This window comes from Hermetia illucens, chromosome 4 (genome assembly GCF_905115235.1).
Source record: "Hermetia illucens chromosome 4, iHerIll2.2.curated.20191125, whole genome shotgun sequence".
Lineage (NCBI taxonomy): Eukaryota > Metazoa > Arthropoda > Insecta > Diptera > Stratiomyidae > Hermetia > Hermetia illucens.
Genome location: NC_051852.1, coordinates 155,928,296 through 155,953,689, shown reverse-complemented (window position 1 = coordinate 155,953,689; position 25,394 = coordinate 155,928,296). Strand labels below are relative to the sequence as shown.

Here is a 25,394-nt window from a genome sequence, read left to right as displayed (position 1 = left end):
ACTGCGCCCTCTGGCATTTGATTCTCTGCTACCCCACTCTAGGGCCCAATCGTTGAAATCAAGAGCAATCACCTTCAGACTTCGTCCCTTGCGTCGAGAAAAAGTTTATCAGGAATTTTTCGAATTCAGACAGTCATACTTGATGGGGCGTAGCAGCTGCATACATATACATCATTTATTTTTGCTCAGACAAAGCCACTGGCTGCCTGACTTGCAATACATTGTGTGGCCTGTCGACCGCAACCCATATTGCGACACCACCAGTCGAATCTGTGACCCATATGCGAAGCAGCAATACGATGCCACAATAGCCGCTGGACGGAAACATTACCTGTTGTGCTACTCAACACACCTTAGCGAGAAGAACTCGTGACAATGGCGTATGGTCAGCGATATTTTCGCGATACAATCCAACATTGACCAGGTTTACACGTCTGTCTTTGCCTACGAGTTAAGGCAGCATTTCCAAATTTTACGTATAGTCAATGAGAGAAAGAGAGAGAGAATCATCTATTGAAAGATCCGGCGACAACAACCCATGTCTTCATTCTTAGCGATGGTCCAAAAAAATATTGGAATTTCCGGATCAGGTCCATATCGGGTGATCAGCAGAACGGATAAGGTCTTTAAAGTTGAAATTTCCGGACGTATCATCACAGTATCCATCCATTGACTCCAACCTGCTTACGCGATGGGCGAAGATATCGAAGGAATCAAGGACCAATAACCAGAAGCCTTCGTGACAATGTCCACTCTCGATAGAGGCATCCGAAAAATTATTCAAGCTCCTTGTCTCCCACAACTAATCTATCTAACACTAAATAGGCTGTTCGTCTTTTGAATTCGAGGATACAGTCGCTATATCGGCAGGATGTCCATCAGCGCTTTCTGTCCTTAAGTTTTTGAAAAGGCGCACAGTTGAATGCCCCTTCAAAGTCCACGAACACCCCCAGTTTCAGAGTTACATCCTCTTTTTTGGAACCAACGTATGAAGAGCACTCACAGAACTTTCCACGCTGGTAAGCATGTTAGTTTCCATTAAGTGGGTGCGACCTACGTGCCTTCCCACGAATGTGACGCTCAACCAGTCTCTCAAAAATCTTTCAGCAAGAATGAAGTAAAGCTGATCTGTCTGAAGTTTTTTGGATTAGAATAGTCATCTTTCCCTGACTCCGGTATGAAGACTACCTTAACCTTCTGCCAAGAGGTAGGCACATGGCCCAAAGCAAGACTTGCTAAAAAAATATTCCTTAGCAATCACTCTAAGTACCCCATACCCTCCTTTAGTGTTGCTGAATAGATCCCATCCATGCCAAGTGCCTTTTCATAGGTAACAACTGCTTTCGCAGTTTTCCAATTCACCTTGCTGTTTTCGCCTCGGAAAATAGGGCAAGCCTCTTTATAGCACTCTAAAAGTGTGCAGTACAAAGTTCCAGCGCCAAAGCAGTCCTTAGTCGCCTAGGGTGCTGTACTTTATCGTCAGGAAGTTCATTGAACTTTGTCCAATCGGTTTTCCCAGGATTCCGTCTTTGTATTGCAGACTGTTCGCCCGCAATAGTCAGATTGAATTCTAGGTATCAGTGATATCACAGTGAGACTTCGTCTAGCAACCGCCAGTCTGTAATCAATTCTAACAATTTTGAAGTACAGATCGTTAGGTCAATTACTTCACTTCTTCTCGGTCACACGAACGTAGGGGCGCATTCTACGTTTGCAGTCATGAGACCAGCTGAAGTAATAAAATCAAATAGTTTCCCTCCTCTTGGATTGCATTTGCTACTGCCCCAACAAATATTTTGAAAATTTGCATCGCAACCTATTAAGAGTCAGAATCAAGTGGTCTCGGATTCTGCGTACGCTACCAGATCCCTTAGTTCTTGCGTTGGTGAAGAAGCTAAGAATCATAGGGTAAATGTCGCCATTAATCTGGTATTATACAATGACCGTAACTAAGTCCTGGGAACAGAACTGTCTCAGCATAGTTGGCTCTACTCGTCTCGACATCAGGACACAAGCTCTCGCTCTTATGGATCGTTCATCGTAGGAGATCCTAGCCCCTTTTACTGATCCGGTGCCACAGCTCTATTAAATCGAACCCATGGCTCTTGCACCAGAAAAATGTAAAGGCAGTCGTGCAGCATTGTCAACCTTGCTACCAGCAGATAGAAGAAGGCTTTGACATGTTGTAGGTTAATTTGACCAATCTTTATATTTTTCGGCATAAACTTAGGCTAATGGAAATGGAAAAACTGTTAGAAGCGTATACCGCGGTCCACGCGTGACGGGGTTTCAGACACACCTACTGCCAGAGGTGTTTGATTTTTCTGAGAAAAACCTCACTGGGACTTACTGCAGTTCCCATGTCCTCATTGATGAAAGGTCTCAGCTCATCCGCTTTCGACTTAACACCTTTACTAGTTTGAGGTGTCCTGTTTGCATAGATTCGATCACTCGAACTGGCATCGAGTCAGTTCCGTTCAAGTCTCTGGCTTCCCCTTCTTTCGCCTGATCCGTGTGAACCCCCATACTTGGGTTCCGTCAGTGTAGGCACTATCCTCAGCGAACAGCCCCATTGTTGGGGAGCGCACCTAAGATGATGCAATTTGCTCGATATTATGTGAGTCGAAAACCGTCATTGTACTTCGCTCTCAAAATGGAGATACCGTTTCCTAATACCATACACCATATGGTGACTTTCCCTGAGCACATTCAGACTCTTTTACTCTAGTTCGAATACCAAGCTGAAACCCTCCACGTTTATAGATTACTCCTTCCTGGTATTCATGAACTTTACTCTCCAGTGCCCGAAGTCCACGCCCGCGTTGTGTTCACCCAACATACGGATGATGTCCAACCAACCAACATGTTTTGCCGACAATAGTGAACTTGGGCCGACTGCCAGAACTCAGTGCATCCAAAAGGGGAAACCCATCGCGAAAAAATTGATTGTTAAATCTTGACTTCGTTCCAGGCTTCAGCATTTTTTCCCACAGGCATCCCCGGGGATGGTGAATTATCCGCCTGACATCTTGCCGTCCTTGGAGGAAACTCCTACGGCAGCAGTCAGAACTGAGGCTTCAGCTTGCGCACACGTCCTCTTCCTTCCCGCTTTCGTGTACGTATACCTATGGAAGGGACCAGTTTCATTGAGATCTCCCTCGATGATTTGATCACCTCCCGGCACACCGGTTCTAATCACCGCAGGGCGCATAGATGTGGGCCACAACAGATGTATTAGTCTTACGCTTCCTGCGCGCATTACTGCTCACAGAAGAGTCTGGTGTGGATCTCACCGGGGTAACGAGTTTATCCCCACCTTCCGCTGATTCCGCTTCCTTGCATCCGATTTCTCGCGCCTATTGGTACAGGCACGTCCATGTCCTCATTCCCAAGGCGCTTCATCTTCTTCCTTCGCAGTGCCGTCTTCTACCGCCGGCTTGGGGCCTTTCCAAGTTCACGATGTCCGGTCCGCTTGGGTCCATTTCCATACACCAGCGTTAAACCAGTAGTACATCACACGCTTCCCTTTCTTCCGCTCCTCCAAGTAAGGGTGGAGCAGAAGGTTCTGACAGGCAGAATCCAGCCTCCTTAGTGGCTGAAGTTCCTTTCTGCCAAGCCATCCTCTTCCGTTTGCGGATAGATTTGGGCTATAGTACCGCGAACGGAAAGAGATCTACAGCATACAACTGAACAGGAAAAGTATTTTGAAAGGATCAGTTTTCAAAATTCAACCCCAATTCCTATATTTCTAAAACAAAGCTTCAGAGGGGAGGCACACACACAGAATATCGCAGTCTTAATAAAAGCTGCTAGATACGGTCCAGGTATCACGATGCGCATTGTAATGCATAGGAAAAAACCTCCTTCTTACATCAAACGTTGTGCTGCAGATAGTCAAGGACATCCATTACCATCCTTTCACGTATACTCCGATATTCGAAATTTTAAAGGGACAGCTCATATCGTCGATAACAAACACGGTACTAAGTATCTTGTGAACCATTCTTCCAGACATAAGTCAAAAAGAAATTGGATAATAAAAGCCATCTTTTATTTAAAGTGATAAGTTAATAGTCCTTCCACCGTAGATATTATCTCATTTTCCTCTACCAAGGGCGTGGAATGAAATGCTCAGATTTATCAAACAGACTAAAAGCTTAGGAAGGGAACTAAATTTATGAGGCTTCTTTCCCTTTAATTCAAGAGCCTACAACCATTCAAACATGTTACCCAGATTAGATTACACATCCTAAAATCTCTTCCCCCGAGCGCTAGTAATGCCCACAAGCCGGATGGAAGCTACTGTTTGCCGGCGAACACAAAAAGGATGAAAAGTCTTTGCCGTCATTAAATGAAAAACTTTGATATATTTTCATAGCGCCGGGAAACTCATGAGCTGTGTGATGATAGAACAAAAAACGTAATAGTCAAGGGGTCGTATATCATGTTGACACCTCACTATGAGTTATCTGACTCGCAGCCGAAGGAACACTATACATCCTCGTATATACCCCACGGTCTGGTTAAGTGATGTTGAATTATGCTCCTGCTCGCATGGGAACAAAGCAATGAGGATTCTATTTCACACCTCGCGTCAAATGAATATTATAATAGATACGTCATGAATTTAATCAAAGCGAGTTATTCGGTTGAATGTATCTTTGTTAAAGATAGGGATAAGAGGTAAAATTTTTGAACACAGTACAGGCTTGAAATCCTGTTGGTATTGTTGAACGGTTGAAGTATGTAATCCGGGCACTGTAGCGTCATAATTACGCCTCCGTAAAGGCTGAAATTTCTTAACACCTACATGCTCCGTAACCAAGGGGCTTGAGATAATTTCAAAAAGGATCTGATCCTTCAGGAAAAATTACGTTTTGATATTTTAAAAGCTTATATTATATTTTATCTGTGCTTCACTTAATAATTTAAGTCCTTCTCTCTACTTCCAGGCATAGTGTGACCTTGCCATCCTAACTTGGTACGTATAAAATCTTGGCATTACTGAGAAACAGATAAATGTGAAACTTCACGCTAAGGACCATAACACTCGTAATATCCACTTTCATTTTCCATTATCACTCACTTAGCCTGATTGCTGGAAATTCAGGGCTAATTCTGAAGCGCCACCCTCGCCTGTACCCATTATCGTCAATATTAGGCGCAGCATCAAACGATGTTTATAAAGGATAACTGCGGAACGGCAGAGCCCTTGGGCCCTTTCGCTTGCTACGTAGATTCTGCGTTTATATTTCGAAATCATCGATCTAATTGCAGGAGGAAGCGAATAAACAATTCCATTTGTATGTCCTGCCATTGAAATGAAATATCTATCATTGCTCTTCGGGGTAAACGCCTGGAATTCGACTCTCCGGTAAAACTTAATTATTCACGTCGCACCAACTGATGCCTGACGGAATATTAATAAAGAAATGAAATTTGCATGTCGAATGTCGATTTTGTGATTTGAATGTTAATAATTCCCATTACCAGCATTCCCTGCTTTGATAACAGGAGGATGCTTGCCGTTGATTAATATCATGTTTTCTGATGCGATTAGATAGATAATCGTTTACGGAAGATGATTTTCCGCCGAAAGGAAAAATACAATTTGGAGAACTAATTCGAGGAAATCGATCTTTCGTCACGGAGGAAATTTGAGAATTTTCATGGTTCGTGATTTGAATGCTAATTTGTGATTTAGCACCGAACCATGACGGCCTGCAACTGTACCTACCATACTTAAGATTATATTCTGTAGATATTTTGAAATAGAGTCAGCAGAGTATATAGTGCTGATATTAAAGACGGAATGGAAGCTATTATGCAATGGAGAAGGAGTCTAGAAACGATATTTAAGATAATCCACAAGACTTGCATGCAGCTAGTTACTGGAGATATTGGAATATCTACCTCCAAAATATCTTAGACACATATGAAATATCTTTATATTTTAAATCATCACATTGGGCGGGTAGGTAGGTATCAGCGACCGCTCCCAATCGGCGCTGTGGTGCTCCATTTTGATGCAACAAACTCCTAAGACCGTGGCTGCTGTTATGAGATCAGGGAGGCAAAGCCCAGCCGGCTCAGACCTTCAGAGCCAGCCCGTAGTATTCACGAAGGAAAGTAGCTCTCTCACCCTGCAGCTAGAAATCACTCTGAAGTCCCCAAATAATGGTTTACCCAGTGTACGTACCCTGACTCTACCTAGAGCTGGGCAATCGCAAAGGAAGTGCCTCAACCTCATAAATGCGAATCGTAGGGTATGTCGAGCCAGGTGACATGGTCCCCTATGGGTCAGTGTCCATGCGAATTCCGCGGCTGCTAAGTAGTACGAGCAAATTCCGCCCTTGACAGTCGCCAGCGAGACACTGACTGTATCCGGCGTAGGACTACCAAGAGCAGAGCCCCGCCTGACCAATCCGTCAGCCCGCTCATTCCCCTCAATGTTCCTACGATCGGGAACTCAGAGGAGGGTGACCTTGAGCGTGCCACTCGGACTGATCAGCGAGTTTCGGCAGTGCCGTACCCGTCTGGAGGATGTCGTAGCTGAGTACAAGGACTTAATGGCCGCTTGGCTCTCGGTCAGAATGGCTATGTTACGCTTGAGGCTCGAATCATGCTCTAATCGTCGACAGACTTCCAGTATTGCCAGTACTTTCGCTTGGAATACGCTGGTGAAACCTTTTTTTTTTCGTCTATCATCACCCCCAAGTACTTGTTGGCAGGTTTAGAAGTGATGATATGATGCCCAATTTGAATATGGGCTTAATTTCTTTAACGGCGCTTGTATCAGACCAGAATTCTCTAGCCAACCCTTAACAGCACTGACCACTTCGAATGAGTATAACTCAGCATCTTCGAGATCCTTTGCGACTATAACCAGCGCTAGATAGTCGGCGTAACCCATCACCGTGGCTTCCTCCTATATTAGGTTCCAATTGGCCGAATTGAATGCATTTCTCACATCCAAGGTCACCACCACACAGTATTTGCTCGTACTATCCTTTCCGTGGATTACATCTTCGCCAGCCAGTGACCATTTTGATTAAATCAATGGTTGATCTGACATAATGCCGATTTGAAAGGCCTCCCTGGCTCTTGTATTGTAGATTACTCGCTCTAGCATTTTCCACACAGTGTCCAAAAGGCGAATAGATCTGTAGGAGGTTGGCTCACCTGGAGGTTTGCCAGCCTTAGGCAGTAGCACCAACTTCTGTCGTTTCCATGATGCAGGAAATATCCCCCCGGACATGCAAGCTTCGAACAGCTCAGCGAACATGTCCGGTCTGGATTTCATGGCGATCTGAGAGGCCTCCCTGGCTTTCAACAATCGGGAGTAATCTATTGTAGAGTAATGCTCCAGCATATTCCCTACAGAGTCCAAAAGGCAAATAGATCTGTAGGAGGTTGGCTCATCTTGAGGTTTACTAGCCTTAGGCAATATTACTAACTTCTGTCGCTTTCATGATGCTGGAAATATCCCCCCGGACATACACGCTTCGAACAACTTAACGAACATGTCCGGTCTGGATTTCACGGCAAGCTTAAGGGCCCTATTCAGCACGCAGAGCTTTGTTATATCCTATTCTACGCATCTACATCTCCTGCAGCAGTGACCGACGGTGTTGTCGTCACATTCAGAGACCGCTAGAAGCTATCAATCCTCCTCCTGCTGGTGGAATTAACCCTGGATAATTTTTAACAAGGGTGAATGGCACGTGATCTGCGGAGATGATCGACCTCTGAATCGCCCCATCACGATTCTATAGGCGGTCCTCCACAGGTTTACATCAGCTCCGAACAGAGTTCCTTAAAGCGTTCCCCCTTGCTCCGTGGGATGGCGAGCGTGAGGCTTTTGTGGGCTATTCGCTCTCTTTTTGCCCTTGGTCGATTCTGCCTACCGCCCTCTGGGCCGCTCTTCTGGTTCGGTGACAGGCTGATCGAAGGCTGGTCAATTTAGTATTCCACCAGTAATTTGGTCTCTCCTCGGCATGGACGCATCACACGCTTTGGCGATGCATTCGGCCACTTGAACGGCTCTTTCCGTAGAGGCACCCGCTTTATTAGGTTGGTCTAGCCACACCTCTATGAAGGTCTGCTCATCCAGAGTTTTAGCAGACCAGACATCTCTCTAAGTTTCGGGCATAATGGTCTTCTGCCCTGTTGATTGTTATGGATGTAGTCCTTGCTGACGCACCAGGATACCATGTGCCAGAGCAGAGTCGATAAAAGTTAGGTTTACGATTGAGGCTGGCCCCCTCTTCTAAAAGGTGTTTACGTAACATTCGTTGGCAGAATTATATCGAAATTTGCAAAAGCAGCTAACATACTGCGGCCCCTTGCATTTGTTTCTCTGCTACCCCACTCACGGGCCCCTAGGACTACGACCCGGAAAGTTCGACTGTTTTTGCACCAATCTGTGTGAAAACTGATTCCACTGGATCAGAGCTCTTTCCTCCATGCGCCGTAACTGGATTACTACATTTATATAGTCCTTCACAGCTGTTATTTATTGACCTGTTTTGATGTTTGGCATTGGTGGAGAACTCAAAGTTGACGAACTTCTTCTGAATGGGTCCCTTTCCTGGTACTGGAGCACCTCCTGTTGAACACCTCCTTCTCCAGATCCAAATCACTTGTAGCATTATATGCCATGGTGGCTAAGTTGTTCACCACCGAAGCGCAGTCGAGGGATAACGACGACCGGGAGTCCGCTTGCTCACTGCCAAAAGCCGCCGGTACTGAGGTTCCGAGCCCCTTCTCGCATATTCCATTCTGATCCACGCACCAGAGATGAGCGACACTACCGCATACACAGTCAGAAAAGAAAATTAAATGAATACATATTTACACATCAATAGGTATGCCCCAATCCGCCAGCTGGGGTGGTGCCTGATGGGAGACCTGGCCACTCCTCACAGGACACTGGTGAAACTTGGGAGCCCATACGACTCAGATACACTGTCTGTATTCGAGGAAACCCAGACAGACACAGACCATCCTTGAACTATCGGTGAAGAATACTGTGTTATAGCCTTGCAACACGCCCCCGGTTTGCCACTCTGCCCTGGTTAGAAAATCCACAGCAAAGTTCCTCGTGAAATACAGCTTGCGTATGGCATAGTCCGTGGGGAATGTCAAGATTTTCCGAGGTACTGCATCTAGGATGTTACTATGGCCGCAGAACTTCGTTGCTCAGCATCCACCGGAGACCCCATTTCTTTGGAAAGGTCCTCTTCCTGGCATAGATGGCTATGTTCAATCCTCAATTTAACTTTGGATGCAGGATAACACTCTGATACTTTTCATTAGAGGAAAGAACCAATCTTTGTTCATTCAACCGTGGTAGGTGAAATTCAGATACCTTTGCCTTGGTAGTGCCTAACATCAGTTCCGTTTTGGTTAGGTTTATGCTGAGTCCGCATCTTGCGGTCCACATGCACACCTTTCGCAACGCTCTCTCCATTATGTCACTCATAATGAACAGAAACATTCCTGACACTAATATCACCAAGTCGTCGGTATATGCCACTACCTTCACCCCGCTGCTGTCCAATATTGGCAAAATTTCGTACATCATTATTAACCAGAACACCAGCAAGATGGTGCTACCCTAGGGCGTGCATGTGTTCACAGCTCTGATCAAGTGGTTGCCTCGCAGATCCGACTGGATTATCCTGGTGCTTACCATGGATATAATTCAATGTGTAAGATAGCCATCCAATCCAGTACTGGTCAAGGCTTTCTTCATGGCGTTGGTACTATTGCTGTTGAATACTCCCTCTATATCTAGGTAGCTAGGGTATACCGCTTATACTTCAATGACCGCTTAATCGTGCCAATTACCTCGTGGAGAGCGGTTTTTTGTGAATTTGCCTTTGATGTGGGCATACTGGGAAAGGCGTTCAATATGAAAGTGATTAGTCAAAAGTCCTTCACGGACTGCGCCTGCCCGCATTCGGTATGAAAACCACTCATGCGTGTCTCCTAAACTGTGGTTTCTGTCCTAAAGAGATACAGCTTCGATAAATCTCGACAAGCCACGGTACAACCCTTTCCTGGTGCTTCTGTAGCGTGACCGGCATTACGCCATCTGGACCCGGAGATTTATATGCGGAAAAGTTGATTATAACCCAACTGACCTTATCCATGATTTACTGATTTATTAGTCTCGCACAGCTGACGGGGTTGCAAACCCTCCTTCCTTCCTTCTCGTTGGCGGGAAAGTGTGTCTGAAGCGACAACTCAAAAGTTTCACCGGAAGTTTCCATCCAGGAGCCTTCCGACGTTTCAAGAAAGGGTGGGCTGGTATGCTCTCCTGACAGAATCTTACTGAGCTTCTTCTGACAATAGTTTAACCAAGACCACCTCTTGACGATCTTGATGGCCGACTTGTAATCCTTCAGGCAATCTTTGGCTGCCAATATTTTCGCCTATAAGCAGATGCTGAAGATTTCCCTGGTTAGCTTCTTAATGCTTGAGAGATATTCATTTTACCACGGTACCAGTGCCTTCTTGCTGTATTTAGCAGGGCATGAGACTTTAAAGACGGTATCGAATGTCTTTTCAAGAACCCCAACCTTTAACTCCAGCATCGGAGAGTTTGTTCTTAATTACTTGACCAAGCTTCCTCCAGTCGGTCCTCCTGGGATCTCTGATTGGTTTGGACACCTCTGCGACGAGATCTAGACTGAAAAGTACTCAACTATGATCTGAGAAGGTCTCTGGTCAAACACTCTCCTGTTTTCCATTCTAAGAGCCCCGCTGTCGGATAGCAGGGTGATGTCGAGGACCTCCTCCCAACCATCAAAGTTCGCCGAGCTGGGGGAATTGAGAGTTGGAGTATTAACAATAAATTAGGAGAATGACTCATCTCCTCCGTCGATTTCCGAGCTGCCCCAAAGTGTATGATTGCATTGGCCGTCGCAGCCAATCAACAGGTTGGCCTTCTTTGTTGCTATGGTGTGCGTCAGCTGTTGTAGTTCTTCTGGCGGAGCTGATCGGTAATGAGCCATGTAAGCCGCGGAAATATACCCGCGATTTTCCACCGACTGCTTAAGTTTCACCAAGATTAGGTCGCTGAAACTCATATTCCTCGTGAAGATACATGCTCTAGGTCTGCTCTGATCAACGGCTCCTATGTTGTGAAATAAATTATAAATGAAGGTTTGGTCGCCTCCAACCCAAGACTCCTGTACTAGTGCAATGTCAATCCTCGAGTGCTGCAGATTTATCTGCGTTATCCTCAGCATGATCTGCTTGCGTGAGGAGTTCGTCAGTCCCCGTCGGACCGTCGATCCTCATCTCCTCTAATAGCTCGTTGGCAATGTCGATTGAATCCAGGTCGTGGTTCAGTTTCGCAGAGCGGAACGCTTTCACCTTTGCTTTCCTGACTCCAAATTGCACTTTATAGTCGACCTTTTCTTGAATTGCCATCCGCCAGCGTCACACGTACGACTAAGTGGCTCCTGCCCACGTCGCTGAAGCGTTTTGTAGTTCGTGGCTCGTCGGCTGGCTGTTGCTGCGTACTTTTTGCATCCGAGCTCTTGCCCACTCTGCTCCGCTTGTATTTTGTTCGACCTCGTGTTGAGGTCGATTGTGTTTAAAAGCGTGGTGAAGTACTCTTTCCACCTCTTCAGTTGCTCATCATGATGAATGAACAGTCGGCTGTTAACGTCCTTCGCAGGGCCATAGTGATGAGGACCCCATTTCTGGAAAAAATTGCATTCTGCGATATTTTCTCCTTACCTGACCAGCGCGATAGCAAATTTGCTTTTGTCCCGACATGCACTCCTGCGAATTTCTTGCTCGGTTTTGTAGACCAGTGCATCAAGCCCACCATCGCTCGCAACGCTCAATAGAGCCGTCAATCCCTTTCGTTCAACAATTCGCCTCCACGATTCCGCAATCAGCTAGATCTTATGACACCATTTCGAGACCGAAACCTGTGCAGTACCCGAGAAAAGACCATTTTTGATAGCAGCCCAGTAACCATCGATAGTCTCTGGTGGGTTACCAATGTATATGCTCTCCGATCATTGTCAAGCGACAGTTGTGTGGTCGATATTGAACTTCGCAACTCTTCAACCCTGCGAGAAGTGGTAGACGCAACACGCAAACGACATAAGCGACCATCAGGAGGATGGAAACCACGTCAGGAGTCGCACAGGGATCCATCCTAGGGCTGAACCTCAGGAACGCTTCTTATGATATTCTGCTGAAACTCGATATGCCCGAAGAGTCGCGCCTGGTCGGTTATGCAGACGCCGTTGCGGCACTTGTTGCCGGACCCACTATTGAGCAGGCACGGGTAAGCGGATGGATGGTTTCAGCCTTGCGTTAGAAAAAAACACAAGTGCTCATCTTGCCCAGAAGGAGAATCCCGACCCTGCATCCTGCGACTCAAAGATGAGCTTCTTCGAGTAAATCAAAGCAGAACTGGAGTCGCAACCTTGAGTCGGCTAATGGCAAATGTCGAGAGCCCTATATCAACTAGGAGACGTCTCCTTATGGTAGCAACGCAGTTGGTTCTGCTCTGTGGTGCACAGGTATGGGCTGATCCTCTTGACAAGGAGGTAGATCGTAAACGCCTTGCTCAAGTGCAGAGGTGGGGAGCTTTGCCCTCCTTACCAAGGAGCGCAAAACTATCTACCGCCGTAAGGACGAGAACTTCAGAGAGGTAGTTGCCCATGAAGAACGTCAACGCACCCTTGCCGAGTGGCAACTTTCTTGGCAAAATGGGCCAAGGGGGCAGATGGACTGCGCGGCTCATCGACAAATTAGACCCGTGGTTGAACCGAAAGCACGGTTAGACTGATTATTTCCTTACCCAACTTCTAAGTGGGCATGGAGGTTTTCGGTCTTACCTGCACAGGATTGGGAAGCCGCGATCTTCTGATTGTGTGTTCTGCAATGGAGTGGCGGACGACGCTGAACACACCTTTCCCTCTTGCGAAAGGTAGCAGGTAGGTCAGCAGCTTTGGGCAGACACATGGGCGCTCTCTCCAGACAACATTGTCAGAGAGATGCTGAAGAGCGCTTGCAGCTGGAATCGTATTGCGCATTATGTTCGGGCTCTTCTTATTACGAAGAAGATTGAACTCGACCGGCGGAGGGATCGGACGATAGGGGGTTCCCTGAACTGACAACTCCCTTCCTCCCCTCCCCTCCAGTTGATGAAAGGAATTCCCAGACTTGAAGGCTCCCAAAGCCGGGAAAGTGGAAGGGTTAACCGGAAGGAATGTGTCAAACGGTTCCAGGCTAGTTCTCTGATGACAAGGAGGTCTTTAGTTGGTAGTCCAACAGTGTGCTGTTGCGGGAGTCCAACACTCTGTGTGTAAACGCATTCGCCTACCCTACTACCAAAAAAAATAAAAAAAGGCAATATTCATTGTGACCCTTTTTTATCCTGAACCAAATTTAGTGATTTGACTTTTTTTGTTCACATTTCAGGTTCTCTTTCCCTTATTCCATCAAAACATTAGCCAGGACACATAAGCGTAAATTATCACTAAGAGTCTAAGAAATTACAGGTCATGGAAGGCGTTCGTATTCAAGAAAGTTCAACTTTCATGACTCCGAAAAATAATATTGCACATTCCAAACAACACATGTCGACACTTACTTTTAACGTCGAAACACAAAACTTTCTTTCTCCAAAATGACTCGAGTTCCTTCTGAAAGTACATTTAATATTTTGACTTCCCAGCAACTGTTGCTGGAAAACTTCCCGTCATGCTGCGTGTGAGATTAAACATGAGGACCTACTCGGAGCCTTCTCCACCAATTGTTTCGCTTTGCTTTTCATTTCAGGTGGCATTTAGTTAAATGCCTCCTGACGAGGACTTCCAAGGGTAATTAGTCCTTAAAATCAAAGGAGCACATGACACCCTTGCAGATCTTCTGTTCTAGAGGATTAAGCAAGTTCACATGACCGTTCATAGGACCGTGATTGTACTGAATATCCTCCGGCTCCGTGGTGTCACATTTGACATACTGGAGGGATGCTGCCAGGATCTCAAATGGAGCACGGAGAAACCGCTGAAAGGAGACAAATCACAACAAAAATTCGCTGCATGGTATCCTTTTAATGGGAGTTTCGTGGGCGAGGGTAGCAATCCACCGCTGGATTAGCGAACAATGTCATTGTCGGGAATCGAGTGGTTTCTCATTTCACCAAATGAGATTTTGGGTGAAATGAATTATGTGAAATTATATTACTTCAATGAATGCCGTGGTTTTAATGAAAATTCACTTTTAGGCTGCTACGTGGAGAATGCTTTGTTAAGTGAATTAATTTCGCACAATGGGATCATTGCGCTGAGCTTGGTATTTCGAAATGGTTCCCAAATGTGAAAACAGAATTTCAAAGCGAAGGTGCTAGTGGTCCATTTGTTGTGGTCCATTTGTAGCTTTTTGCTTATCCACCTGGTTGGACTATATTTGATTTCATGACTATTGTTTTAATATGTTTAAAGCTTAATCCGGAGTCTAGACTGCACAAGGACATGGAGCACTCAGGCGGAAAAAGAAATCAGGGAACATTGGAGTTAGTCCTTGCAATTTTAAGCATTCCATGCAGGAGCTTTGCCTTTTCGCTTAGCAAAGATACAATTGCATCTGTTCTTTTAATTGCTCTCCTCTCTGGAAAACGTTTTCAGAAAAGAAAACCCTGTTCGTCTGGCCGCAGTACTCTTGCAATTCCATGTGTATTTGCTTGCAAAGCATTACCATCAAAATTCAATCAGCGATCCTGCGAGCTGCAACAAGCTAAGCAAAAAGCATGGCGCGGAAAATGGAGTAGACAAGTCAGTTACTAGCACAAAAAATCCTTTTCAAATGAAGTCAAATGCTTGCCTAAATTGGGGCTATCCCCACCATGCAAGCGCCCAACCAATATTAGCCGAATCTAAACGAGATGGAGAATGGTATTTTTTAGTCTTTTCCAGATATTGCAAATTTTCCCGTCACGTACAAGGGAAAACTGCGGAAAAATTTAGTGGACAACGCAAAGCGGCATTGCTAGTACCACGTAAATGGGACATTCCCCCTAGGGATCTGTGGGAAGTACACACAAAACTGAAATATGTTACAAAGTTGACCTTACACGTACTCACTGTAGAGTTTTAAATGGGGTGGTATAATCGCTTTAGAATTATTCAAAAATTTACGACCACGGCTTGTGAGAGTTGAACGTGAACCATTATCAGGAGTAGCGATGGAAGTTATTTGCCGTAAACGTTCGGTCTAAGCGGATCAACTATAAATTGGAAAATTATATTGCATGTCCCGGTTTAGCGATTTAATAGGACGTGACCAATTTGTGATTCAGAGGATTTGAATATCATGAATTTGAAGGTAGACATTTGTTGTGAAGTGCAAGGAACGAAAATTTCTTTACAGGTGGACGTTATCATTAAGGAAGAAGGACCCACCATAGTTGCACTAATTGATTGACCTGAAGGGTAGCAACCCGCAAATATTGGATTCCCTTCCATTTTACTGTGGCAAAGTAGCGACCGGGAAGAAAGTGAGTCGGGATGCATTCCTTCTTGTTTTCATACTAAAGCAGAGGATACCAAAAGAGGCTCTCTCATAACATAACTAGTGAGTTTATATAACGATACCATAGTCGGACCCTCTCTCAATTTCTGTACCAATTTATCCGTGACGGATGCAATCCCATATCGCTAGTGATTAGAGGAGTACTTCCTATATCCGCCATGTCCTGCAAGGAACTGCGTTAGGATGTAATTTAATTATCCATATTTGCGCTCGATCAATCTCTCAATACACAGGATCAGTGTATGGCTCCAGTGGCCTTTTCGGAATTATCCTACCGTTGGCGTCAACTCCAGTACAGCTCCTTCCTAGTGACCTTTTGGAAGCCCGTAGTCACTTCGGCCGGATTCACCTTCCTTCTCCGGTAGAAACACTTGCCTCATTCGCTAGAAGATCCAAGGGAATCATCCCGGCGATGACACCCACTACCTTACCTGATACCGTCCTAGATGAATTGTACACTCTCAGAGCGATTGGGCAGTATGACGAACTTATCCTTCCTAGGTTCACTGTGTCACCTAGTGCGTACCCCCAAACAGGAACCACGTATAACAGGATCGATTCCACCACCTCTGCAATAAGCAGCCCATGACAAGATTTTGGTCCTCCAATATTAGGCATCATCCTTGCTAGAGATGAGCTAGCCTTTGCTGCCTTTTCCCATCCATAATCCAGATGCCCCTTGAAGCTCAACTTGACATCGATCATTACCCCAGGTATCTAATGATCGACTTATCTTCCGTCAGGTCCAATGTCACCAATTGGAGCCATGCTTTGATGGCATGTTTGGTTTCACTTGCATACAGTTTCACTTCCTGGTGATGTTTCGCAACTACTACCACTTCAGAACGTCTTCAAAATCAATCAATGTTGCCCTCTTTAGCACGCGAAGGCCAAGCACTACGTCATATATTATGTTCCACAGAAGGGCCCCAGTACAGAGTCTTGGGGAACATCTGATGTCACAACACATTCCTTCGGTCCGTCGTCCGCCCCGTACCAAAGAAGCCTCGAGAGGTATCTCTTGATTATCCGAGCTAAGTAACCAGGAACATCCAGTTTAGTCAGCGTGTCCTTAATCCAACCTCAGTTGGTCAAGTTAAAGGCTTTTCTGACATCCAACGTCACCACCACGCAGTACTTACCAGCGGCCAATGCCTCCCGGGCCAGATTTTCGACCGTTGCAATGGCATCGACCATGGACCGCACTCTGCGAAACCCATACTGCCGGTCCGATAAACTACCAGCTAGCTCGACGAACGGAAGCAGCCTGTTGTATACCATCCTCTCCAACATCTTCCCCATTATGTCTAAAGACAGATAGGGCAGTATGAAGAGGGTGCGCCAGGTAGTTTTTGAGGCTTCGGTAGCAGAGGTTGACTTTGGGATGATTTTTGTCCACGAATCTTGTTCATTACAACCTTGTAAGCATCGCCCCACGGGTTCATATTTGGCTAAAGCCACGACTGCTTGTAGCAATTGTGCTTACTTTCCCGTGTAGCCTTCTTAAGGCTACTTCAAAGATCGCGGTGTTATTCTGGCTTCCCTCTGGTCCTTTCACAAAGCCTCCTGGCTCGCAGCCACGATGCTCTCAACAGCGAGATTTATTGGTTCTACCCGAAGTTTGGTTTCCTACTGTGATGAAACTTGCATCATGGCATTGCAGAGTCGCATGCCTCAGTTACCCGTTCACATAATTGGCTCACTTTTCCCAGTGTCGTTCCCTTTGGGTCGTAATCTCGTTCTAAAACCACCAGGAATGTCTCTTCCTCGAAGGCTCCATTGGGCCACGCGGCTATCCCGGTTTTTTCCGCTTTTGTTGTTCATTCGACTGTCGCCTCCCCCGTTCTTGATGTCAAGAAAGATAGCCCGATCGTCACTGTGGGTGTAGTGTCCATTCACCCGCCAGACCATCACTCTCGCCAACGAGGTACTAAGGTAAGTCAGGTCAACGATTGAGCCTAACCCTCTGCCTCAGCAGGTAGGCACGCATCCAACGTTAGCTAATACAATCTCCAACTCCATGAAGGTTTCAAGCAGAATTTGGCCCTTAGTGTCCGTCACTTAGCTTCCCAGTGTAAAGCAGACGCTTTGAAATCGGCGACTATGTTTTTGGGGCTGTGGTTTCTAGCGTTCTACACCAAGCTATCTAACATCTCCTCGTGCTGCGCTAATGTTGCACCAGGGGTAACATAATAGCTGTAGATATGGACGCCGCTGAATTTCGCCCGTACAAAGCCGGCTCCAAGGAATGCGATTGCTTCTTGAATAGCTTGCCGTCCAGTTGCCCATATTGCCGCGTTTCCCGATAAGTCTTTCACCCAAGTAGCACTAACTTAATTTCGACAAGCTTCACATATTACCGTCTAGTGTACCTTCGACTCTCGCACAAGATGCTTCGTGGATTTCCAGAGCAGTCTTTGATAAGGATGTCTTGAAAGATACTTACTCCCTAGGCCGGCAGACGATATAGCCTATCCTTACCTTGCTCACGATAATCAGTTTAATCCCTGATTCCACCGGCAAGCTAATAATAGCGGTCTGTGTACCTCCATATGCCTTCTTCATCAGTGATGGCACTTTCTTTTATTTCGCTAAGGTTGAATTGTTCGCTTAGCGCAGCACAGATATCTCTCGTGATGTGACCTCGTCTAGGTTTTTGCACTCGATTACTATCTGTTACTTTCGAGCTTTCAGGTTTGCTTGCTCTCCTAGCACCTTTTCCACCAGACTGCGAAAACTATTGACTGTCTTCTCGATAAATTGTTTAGTTCCAGCATCAGATCACCTTTTCCTGATACGGTTCACACTACCACCCAAGCCTGTCAATTCGGGATCGGCTTTGACGTAAAATATATCCCATTTCTTGGAAATAATGATTACTTCCAGACGAATCTTCTTATTCTCCTTCTGCCGCTTTTTGCCGCCGGTCTTTGTCCACTGTTTGGGCTTACGACCTGTAGGTTCTTCCCCTTTTGTCACAGTTGGAGCTATAATCCAAGGACCACCCGGAACTTTCGCCGGCTCAGATTTCTTCGGCGATAAGGCTTTTTTCTTCTTGGCCGCTTGTTGGACATTAAGGAATTCACTTATTCCATTCCAAGTACGTTTGCCCGTGTTCTCCACTACCTTATATTGAGGAGGCGTCACCTGCGTCTCCTGCGTGATTTTGCCAGTGTTTTTCTCCTCCACCGCATTAATATATAACAACTTAATGCCCCCCTATTTTGGTGGATATTCCGCCTCTCCTTGATGAACTCACAGAGTTAATTTATGCGTTCCCCAATGAAAAAAGGTTGTTGCAGTTCCCTGCCTTCCACGATCGTGTCTTACAGCATCGATAGTTATGTCAGTCCGAGGACTCTCCAAGTTCCTTTCCGAATCCCGCGACAAATCTCCACTATTTCGGGGTAATATTGCCATCAGTGATGACTTCCCAAGTTTTGAGCTTTCGCGAAAAGAATCCTGTATAGATTTCCACTCCACTAATACCTCTCATAGCATTAGATGCCAAAGTAGCCAAATTTCCCACTACCGAAGCACTACGGTTACTGGATATCGGCGGCCGGCAGCCCGCTTGCGAACTCCCAAAAACCGCCGGTTATCTGAAGCCCTGCACCATCAAAAACTACCTTTTGCGTCCTCCATATTGGGTCCACTGGTCAAACAGGCAGAATAAGGATAGGAGAATACAACTTTGAGGCCATTGATAATTTCTCCTATCTAGGGTCGAAAATCACAACCGATAATAGCTACGATGATGAAATCCGCGCACGGTTGTTGTTAGCCAACAGAGCCTATTTCAGTTTACAAAAACTGTTCCGCTCGAAACGTCTCACCATACGGTCAAAGCTCTTACTTTACAAGACAATGATCTTGCCAGTCCTCATACATCCCTCGGAGACAAGAAGAATTACAAACTCTTGGCCGCGTTCCAGAGAAGAATCCACCGAAGAATTTTTGGCCCCCTACATGACGATAGATGATTCCGTAGCCTACACAATGACGAAATCTATGAGCGATACCATGGCCGTCCGGTTGTGGATAAAATCCGGCTCAATAAGTTACGGTGGGCGGGTCACTTAATCCGTATGGATGAGGATGATCCTACCCGGAAAGTATATAAGGGCAGTATCCATGGAAGAAAAAGAAGACGAGGCAGACCCTGTCTGAGATGGAGCGATGGCGTAGGTTAGGACGCCAGACACCTTGTAGGGATATCGAATTGGTGGACCTGGGCGCAAAACCGGGATGTCTGGAATTCCTTATTAAGGCAGGCCTAGACGGGATACCGGTATTTGCGCCGTTGATAGTGATGATATTGGGTTCGATTTCTGGGTTTCCTTCCCATAGTTCCCAACTGCAACTGCAACACACACACAATGCTAGTGAGACCGGTCGTAAATTGTGGAGGGGATTCTGCCCTTTCAAATGTGCCTTTTCTCAGTTTTCTCTGTGCAGTAGGAATGTTAGAGCGTGTCTTTGGGCGAAGTCTGTTTTTCGATTGTGTCACTGCGTAATGGACCGCTCACTGAAACAGCGGTACCCTATCAAATTTTGGTGCGGCTTGGGAAGAATGCAACGGAAACTTGTCAAATGTTTAAAGAAGCCTTTAAGGAGGGATGCTTTTCGAGATTCCAATCCGGAAGGTGGGGCAGGGCCTTCAAGGATGGGTGGAAGGAGGCTACTGATAAGCCTCATTCTAAAACCCCAACAACAGCCCGAAATGATGAAAAGGTCCAGCGTTTGCGCGAAGTTTTGAGTTTAGACCGTCGGTAATCGCTGACACCCTAAGCTTGTCGACATTCACTTTACATGGGATAGTGAGAGAGGATTTCCAAATGCGAAAGGTTTGAGCCAAACTTGTGCCGAAGATGTTAAAGGAGGAGCAAAAAGAAGTTCTAGTTTTGGATAGTAAAAAATTACTACGATTGATTATAAATGACCCAGCGTTTCTTAACTCCACTCTAACCGGAGACGAATCTTGGATGTTCGAGTACGGTCCAAAATCAAAAAGGCAGAGCTCCGAGTGGCACATACAATCTTCTCCCAAACGCAAAAAAAAAGGCGCGGGAGCAAGTCTCGCATCTAAACAATTCTAATTGTCTTCTTCGATGTCGGAGGAATCGTCCATTTTGAATTTGTACCAGGATGAACTGTCAACGCAGCCTTTTACCTGGAGGTGCTCAAGAGACTGAAAAGATTGGTCGCAGGTTTCAGGCATGACATCAAAGAAGTGTTCAAGCTCCACCACGACAATGCCGCCAGCCACATGGCCTTCGTCATTACCAACTTCCTGACCCAGAACAAGACCTTCGTGGTGCCCCAGCCTCCTTACTTTTGTTGTTCCCCCATTGAAAAAGAGCTAAAGAGAAAGCACTAGGAATCTGTGGAGAACATTCAAGCTCAAGTTAAGATCAAAAAACCAAAAATGACTAACGGTTTCATCCAGGACAGAGGCAACTCTTCAGACGCTGCCTCACCTCTGCCCTTGGAGCAGCGTGATCGAGAGCGCTCCCATTTTTACTCTTTTGATTTTTAAATGTTTAGGTGCTATGCCCCAAACTAGGGATCCGTGGACCAAAAAACGCGGGAGTAAGTTGCTCCCCATTTGGTCCGGTCCAGCATCATGTGGATGTAAACTTAGCATCCTGCATATCCTAAACAACAATCTAGTTAGGATGTTTTTATGTTAGAGACCTTCAGGAAGGTGGACTTTAATATGGTATAGCTCATGATTACCAAACATTTTTTTATTAGAAAGAATCTACGTCCGCCGCGCGCACTTAGATCTAGGAACCGTTGCAGAAATGAATTTACTGGAAAGGCCCATAACAAGTAGCTATTCGTCGTTCACCTTCTTCTGGAAGCTTCGTGTTGGCTATGGCTGCTCCCAGAGCTGCAGTTGTAGCAAGAGCAATCATGAAACTAGTTATCCGCCATAGTCGCTTCTTTCTGTCCCTGTTTAGGAGAAAGTCCTTTTCCAAATCAGTCATTCACCGGGGTCTTATTCGGCTTCTACACGTGATGTTGTTTTTGATGAGTTGTGATCCTAGATGTGCTGAGTCCTTCCTGCGATGAAATGGAATATTTGCCATCCCATTCCACTGGGATATCACGGAAGACCAAAAAATAAAAATAATTACCTGACAGAATATCTTAACAATAGCAGATACTGACCTTGTGCCCTTGACTACTTCGTCTACAAAAATTTGTCATACCACCCCAATAATATCCCCCTTCAATGAATGCAACTCCGTCAGCAAAGCCGATCACAAGTTATCATAACGCAAATATCACCCACTCCTTCACTATTCCTTTTCAAGGATAAAGAACAATCGAAACCCTGTCGTTTGTACAAATAAGTTAAGTGTCGAAAATCGGATGTACACAAGTTCTTTGGGGTCAACAAATCACTTAAGATCCACTCCACTCTCATGTAACACTTTATTGAAGCGCTTGCTTCCTAAATGGTTACTCCTTACCTTTCTGAGCTTTCCGTCCGATAGACTATGATAATATCGAAAAAGTGGAGGAATGGAAGCAAAAATAAGTCAGAAAGGAAACAGAATAGTGTCAAGTGTGTTGAATCGATAATGGAAGCACCCTGGCGCCCTTCATTAGATTCAATAGAGGAAACTTGATTATAGTAGAGTCGAGAGGACACCAGCAGAGCGTAGCAGACCGAGTCCTTTTTATTGAATGTTATATTTAATCTACCTCCAGAATGTGCACTTGATTCTTGGAGATGTGTTATTGTTGCCGAAAGTCTAAGGACAAATTAAGTAAATATAGGTTTATAGGGAGTATAATGAGGTGTGGAAAGTGTCACTCGAGGAAGAACATGTGAGATGAAAAGTGGAAAGTACGATCTCGTAATTGTGGAGCTGTTGGCATGTTCCTATTTCAATTCATCCCCCATGTATACCAGTTCTCCAACCAAAAACTATGATATTCAAGCTATTGTCTGCGTCATTTTTTATTTCCCGCATAACGATGCCAAGACGCTAACCATATTTAGGTCCACAAAAATTATTATATTCATTTATCCAATTTCTCCATGCAAACATATCGCCAACGCACAATGAAACCTCAAAATAACTTCATTGATTGTTTTCCATTTCTTCTCTGAATTTTCCAAACTACGTTGACAATTCTGCAAAATGACCATTAAAGCCATTCGTGAGTCTAATAGGGACCCCCATTGTGAGGAATTTTTCCGCATGGAAATCATTCGCCAACATTATGTTATACATTTTGAATAATAAAAGGAAAGCTTGCTGAACCGGGAAATTGAGTCAGATTTTCATGAAATTATTTTCTCCAAACAAATGAAGGAACTTTTCATTAAGTTGGAAATATTCAAATTGTGTTTCCGGATCAGAATATTTGGGAGCATTTTCATAAATGTGTTTTAAATTATAATTGAATTGGCCGTTTAGGAAGGCATAGTTTTCAATATGTTTGGTTAATGAAATTTTATGAATCTGGATATTAGCTTTTGGAGAGATTTTTGAACCTCTTCAGTGGCTTGTGACCCCTTTTTCGAAAAGAGTCGAAATTCATTTGACGGGACTCGAAAATATTCCAGAAGCGGCAGTTTGCTGTATGTTGCAAACTTATATATTTTTGCTGGAATAATGTCAAGAGGTCTCCTGACGATTAACGTTGATTAATAAAAATGGCCTGAGGTGATCAGAGCAGCTACAATAGCGATTATTACCATGCCACCCTACACTCTCAACGTTTGAAACCAGTCGCCACTTCCTCCAAATGAAGAAAAAAGAATGATAAACTTTTCAAATTATATAATGAAGAAATTTTGCATTTCACTCAAAGGTAGGGAAAGACACTCCCTAGAAGTTCGGACCGTAATACCCTTCAGCGTATAGCAATAACAGCCCGTGGACCTGTGACGCGAGCAGCACCTACTACGACGTCAGAGGCACCAAGGAATACGACTAGGGGTGCATCTTGCAGAGGAAATGCCAAGAGTGTAGCATTAACCGGCTGGTTTCGGGATTTTTCAAACGTCTGGACAGCCTCTTCAGACCGCACAATCATTTGTGTATCCTTGGTTTTGGGGCCAGACAATTACGCAATAAAAACAGACTGGTGGTGGATAGCCTTGGGCAGGAAACGACGGTACCTCCGCAACTCTTTCACTGTCTTAGGACCGGGAAGCTTGAAATTGCTTGCGTCCTGTCTTGGTCGAGTTGGAATCCCTCAAGGGTAATGGAATGGCCGAGGAATCTCACCTGATTCTGGAGAAATTTGCATTTGTTCACGTCCGGCCTCAAGGAGACTCGGGATGAGCCAAATGCTCAAACTCTGAGGAAGAAGCGACCAGAACATCATCCAGGTATACAAAGCAGAAGTCAAGGTTTCGCAGGACCGAGTGGATGTTAACTTAGTTGCTCGAATTCCTTCCGTATTTCAGCCAATTTCTGGGGTGGGAGAGGACGTACCTTTGAGAAGAAAGGGGAACCAGCAGTGTTGATGTAGTGCAGAACATTGTGCTTCACTCATTTCAAGAGGCTACATTACGTAGTAATCTGGCTGAATTTTTGAAGGAGTGCCCGAACACGAGCATCGGTAATGTCCCCCAATAGTACGGAAAGGCTGTTACTTAAGTAGGTCGAGATTCTCCCTGACGAAATGGGGCTGGTTGTGGGGTCTACACGTGACCTGTTCTGCAGGTCCGCTAGCAACCCATAGTGACATAAGAAATCTGCGCCTGAAATGGGGAAGCCGACATTCGCTAGGATGAACCGTCACAAAAACGTTCTACGCAGGCCAGGACTCACATCCACCTGCCAGTACCCGTAGGTATTTATTTGTGAGGAGTTCGCTGCTGCGAGTTTCAAATTTTGTGGTTTTAATCGGTGTTGCCGAGGCACGGGAAGAACCGAAACCTCCGCGCCGGTATCCACAAGGTAGCTACGTTTGCAGAGAGGGTGAAATGTGTAAAATCTATAAGGGACCTGTTCTGAAAGTCCACTAGCAACTCATAGTGACACAAGAAGCGGACATCCGCCAGGATGAATCGCCACGGGAACGTCCTACGCAAGCCAAGACTCACGTCCACTTGCGTGTAACCGTATGTGTTAATGCGCGAGGAATTTGCCGCCGCAAGTTTCAAAGGTTGTGGGAATAGTCGGTGGTGCCGGGATACGGAAAGAACCGAAACCCCCGCACCAGTATCAACAAGATAACTGCGTCTGCTGAGAGGGTCTTGAATCGTGAGGTGACGTGGCGCTACGTTCTGGGTGGCCGTCGCCAGGACCCCCGCGGACCTAGTTTTTTCGCTTCTCCTCAAATCGACTCTGTCAGATAAGCGATACATTCTTAACCACTCGGTTTTCGGGCATGACCACACGGTCTTGTAAGTTTAGTGACCTCCGCGTGGGAAGCTCTAGTGGTGGTGTCTGTTGTGCGGTAGCCGCACTTCCACACAGGAAATTAAAATTCAGGCTGTTGCGCCAAAACCGTAGTGACTTCTGGGATGCAATCATCTACAAGACGTTAAACCTCCAGACGAACAGAACAAACGGTAACCCTTTAAGTATGAGGCTTACGAATGTTTCCTTCAGTCTCAGATTGAAGAGGGAGATCCATGATCCTCAATTGACCTTGGAAGTGTGGAATTCTATACAATATTCACGACCACGCAATAAACTGAGGAAACTTATTTTCTACAAGGACAGGCTCTGTATCGTGGGACAGACTACCCAGTATCAACGCTATTCCCCGAGACGATTACAATAATCAAGTTTTCCTGGAAGTACTTGTTGACTATCCACCGCACGACATACACAACGCTCTTT

At 45.5% G+C, this 25,394-nt stretch overlaps 1 protein-coding gene across 4 annotated transcripts in view; it reads left to right on the top strand.

Moving 5' to 3' along the window:
* Window positions 1–25,394, top strand: part of LOC119655119 (calbindin-32) — a 356,244-nt gene that overhangs the window by 108,285 nt on the left and 222,565 nt on the right. For all 4 annotated transcript variants that reach the window (XM_038060846.1, XM_038060842.1, XM_038060844.1 and 1 more), the window contains exon 4: window positions 4,953–4,981. The gene's annotated coding sequence lies outside the window, so the exon portion shown is untranslated. The remainder of the gene's footprint in view (window positions 1–4,952; window positions 4,982–25,394) is intronic.